The 3,990-nt window shown below is 42.9% G+C and overlaps 1 long non-coding RNA gene across 1 annotated transcript; it reads right to left on the minus strand.

Annotated features, from left to right (window-relative positions):
* Nucleotides 1-242: 242 nt before the first annotated feature.
* On the minus strand, nucleotides 243-3,721 carry LOC149919749 (uncharacterized). The gene is made up of 3 exons (XR_016463690.1): nucleotides 3,601-3,721; nucleotides 2,862-2,981; nucleotides 243-593 (listed from the first exon to the last, which is right to left on the minus strand). It is a non-coding gene; the product is annotated as an uncharacterized LOC149919749 (long non-coding RNA).
* Nucleotides 3,722-3,990: the final 269 nt, after the last annotated feature.

Below are 3,990 nucleotides of genomic sequence, written 5' to 3' on the forward strand. Positions count from 1 at the left end.
AGATTCTATGGGGAGAAGTCTCATTCATTTATTGTGGATAAATATGATGAAAAGGTATTCATATACCAAGTTTTAATAACTGTATGGTTAACAGGAGGAACAGTAGACAGCTTTGAGCAGTAGCTGACATACAGAACAGGAGAGTTGGAAGAGTAATATTTCCAAGAAGATTAATTTAATTTAAAGGCAGAATGTTTTTTGGCTATTGGAAAGTCCTCTGTTGTGTTGAGCAAAAGGATAGATATACTGGCTGAAAATAAACCTGTAAAAGTGAGGTAATGCATTTACTAAAACAACAATAATTGCTATATCAGGATGGATCATATATTAAAGGCAATAAAACTCTGATTAATAGCTGTCAGGTTATTTCTTTATTTTCTCAAATATTTATTTGAGCGCAACATACTATAAATACTTTAAAGAAAATGTTTATCTTATATTTGTACATGATTGCACTCAGTAATACATGGAAGAGCAGCCACTGAAGTGGGAGGATCATAAGCCCAATGTATGTGAAGAGAGAGAGCAATAAATTTGATTCTTCTCAGCATTTTTCTGTTACAGGTTTTGAGAAACTTGTTAGATTTTAGTACCTGCAAATGTAAATGAAACCAACATAAAATACCATACATAACCTTATTACTTTAAATAACATAGAAAATATGGATTGGAAGACTCGTGTGCATGTTCTTTTTTTCTGTCTTAGACCTGAATAAAGCTGTAAAGAAGAAATTAATGCTCTAGTAAGTCACTGTCAACTCTTGCAAGTCCATTTGGGAGAAAATTTGACACTCCATTTTTTTTTTCTTGTTGTCCTTCTATCTCCTACTCTCCTTTCTGTGTATGTTTATTATTTGCCTCATTTCTGTGAAAACAAATCAGGCTCCATTAATAAAAGCAAAAACTGTTTAAGGCCATCCATCTTACTCTTTCTCCTCAAAGGTTTGCTGCCACTTGTTCTATCACAGAGGACTGCAAAACTTTTTTGCTCCACATTGTTACCCTCTAAAGATAAAATGAATAAATTGCTTAAGAAGATGTTGAAAGACTCTTAATGGTGCATTTATGATCATAACATACGTATTTGTGAGACCTAAGGATTTTTATTCATTCTATTTTTGTTCAATGTAAAATCAAGATTAACTTCTTAGATTTTCTGGACATCCTCGTTGTATAAATTTAATTTTTTACTCCTTTTCCTTGTACAACTTCTGAAATCTGACAGTAAGAACATTTTTATTTTTGTCTCAAACCTCTTTTTTATTCTTTGTCCATCTATTTTTTTTTCCCCCTATGATGCTTCTTATAACTTTACCAGTTACTTTGTGTTCCATTTCATTACGTTATTTATTTTTGCTTTTTCTTTAGGGCAGGATATGTCTACTGCTATGCATCTGCACAGTTCCTACAATGGAGCTTTGATCCTGGTTGGATTGCTTAAGTGCCATTAACATAAACGTGGTTAACAAAAATAGTAGTTTCAGCTTAGTATTTTTCATGCTAAATCAGGTTCAAAACTAGAAGAATAAAAGTTTTTTTGTAAGAAACATAAACATCCATGTTGATTTCATAAGTGAAACTGATTCTGTTTTTGAAGAGCGGAAGAAATTTAAATAATTCATCTGAAAGCAAAGTTCACTTCTGTTTTTATATTCTCAGAAGTGAATCATCAGATTAAACTAGCATGCCACAGTTTAGTGGTAAACCTCTAACACTACCAAATCTACATATGTAGATTTTGCTTTAATGTCACAGGCAACAGAATGTAATCAACTAACAAACAAAACAAGCAAACAGAAAATTCACATCCAAATAAACCAGAAAGAGGAGTTTATAGACACTCTACAGAACTGTTAGCTGTGCTATGCTTTTCAAAAGCTGGAATTTGTCCTACAGACATCTCAGAAGTTGCACATCTGTCCAAGAAGAATCATTGCACTTTATTTCTACTGTACATGTTTATCTTATATCTTATTCTTCATTACTGTTATGTACTATGCAAAATACATAAAGAAAAAAAGCAGTAATCAAACTATACATACTGTGAGCAGGGCTTTGTGAAGGCTGCAGTACTGTACAGAAGAAAGCCTTGAACAGATCTATCTCAAATTCAGGGTAATAATACATTTATTTCCTACCCACATTGCTCATGTAATCCACCAACTATTTTAGGAACGCCTAGATTCTTAAAAATACAGAAATTAAAGTGATTTCCTGATCAACCCTTACAGAAAGACACAAGTTTAAACATGAAAGCAACTATGAATGCTTTGGAGAGAAAAAAATAGAATGTAATGTTAATAATCCCTGTAATGTTAATAAGCTAACACCATGGGAGTGCTACAGATATCTAGGGGATATATGTATATAAGCTGCTCATTCAGCTTACGTGTTTGTCTTTTTCTTGGATGAGAAATAGTTGCTGTTTATTATTTCCTTAAATGCAACACAAGCATTTACTCATAACATCCAATCTGAGAACACCGTTCTTGCAACTGCTTATGAAAATCATAGATACAGAAATCAAAAGAAACTGTTTCAATCTGCTTGCATTTAAGGAAATAGGAAGTCTCTTTCCACCCTTGCGCATATTTAAGACTGTTTTCTGACAAACTGCTAGCTAAAGGCTTCAGTCTTTCTTTTTGTGCTTACTCCCTCAATGGAATAGCTGAGCTTTTGTAACTGTCCCTACTTTGAAGTTTTCTAGTGGATCCAGGTTGGTTTAAGTATCCTCTATTCCTCACTTCTGTCTTTTCTACCATTTTCTTCAAAAAGGAGCATGTTAAGAACATAAATTTCTATTCTGTTAAGAGTCTTCTCCTGCAGTTAGCTGGTTAGTAAATAATACTTTGCTCACTCACCTCACTCAACCTGCTGGCCACATTCTTTTTAATGCATCCCAGGATACCATTGGCCTTCTTGACCACAAGGCCACATTGCTGGTTTGTGGTCACCCTGCTGTCTACAGGGACACCCAGGCCCTGTTTGTAAGAGAATGTGATTGACTTCACTTCTTCCAGCAAAAAAAGAGAAGCAGGTCTAAGACATCTGTTTATCTCCAATTTAAACAACTTAATTTAGGTAGAATTATGTGTTTTACAGCTATTCACGTTGCTGTGAAAAGAAGCGCGGCTATACAAATAAGAAATCGCGCGGCTCTGCCCTCGCAACTCCCCCCGCCCCGCGCACGGAGGCGGCCCCCAGCCGCAGCCCCCAGCCGCAGCCCCCAGCCGCAGCCCCCAGCCGCTCCCCCCCTCGCGCAGCGCCACTCCGAGGTGCCGCCTGCCGCAGCGACGGCGGCGGGGAGCCCTCGCGCCCAGAGGCGGCCTTCCCGGGGTCTGCCCTCTCCGCCCCCCTCCCACCTACCTGAGGGCAGCCGGCATCCGTCCGCGCAGCGGCGCACAGCCGGTGGCACCGCGCGCACAGCCTGCCTGCCTGCCTGCCGCCCTCCCTCGGACGAGGGTCCCCTTAGACGAAAGCACAGCCCCAGCCCGGCCGCTACCGCGAGGGACCGCGCCCGCGGCCGGAGCCCGGGGGCCGCGAGGAGGGAGGGCTGAGCGCCCGGTGACAGGTGAGGACGGCCCCCGCGCCGCTCCCTACCTCGCGCCGCTCTCCTCGCAGCCGGCGGCTCGCTTACCCTCGACCGCCGCCGCTCCCTCGCTCCGTTCCCCCGCCCTAACGCGGAGTTCAACGCGACCCCGCTAGCCGCGAGGCCCCGCCCCCCGCCCCGCACTGACGGCTCTCTCCGCCAATAGCGAAGAAGACGGCCGTCCTCGAGCTCCGCCCTCACCTCCTTCGACCAATAGGAGCTATCCGTGGTGCTGCCCCTCCGCCTTCCCGGCAGGCTCGGTTGGCTCGCAGCTGCCGAGCAACGGGCGCGGGGCTGCGGGTGGGGCCGCTGAGGGCGGTGGCCGGGCCCCCGCTGCGGGCCGGGGTTGGTGCCGCGGGATTGTGCCCGGGGCTTCTCGTTCGGGAGCTTTCGCCTCATAG

Source organism: Phasianus colchicus, chromosome 1 (genome assembly GCF_987193195.1).
Source record: "Phasianus colchicus chromosome 1, bPhaCol1.hap1.1, whole genome shotgun sequence".
Lineage (NCBI taxonomy): Eukaryota > Metazoa > Chordata > Aves > Galliformes > Phasianidae > Phasianus > Phasianus colchicus.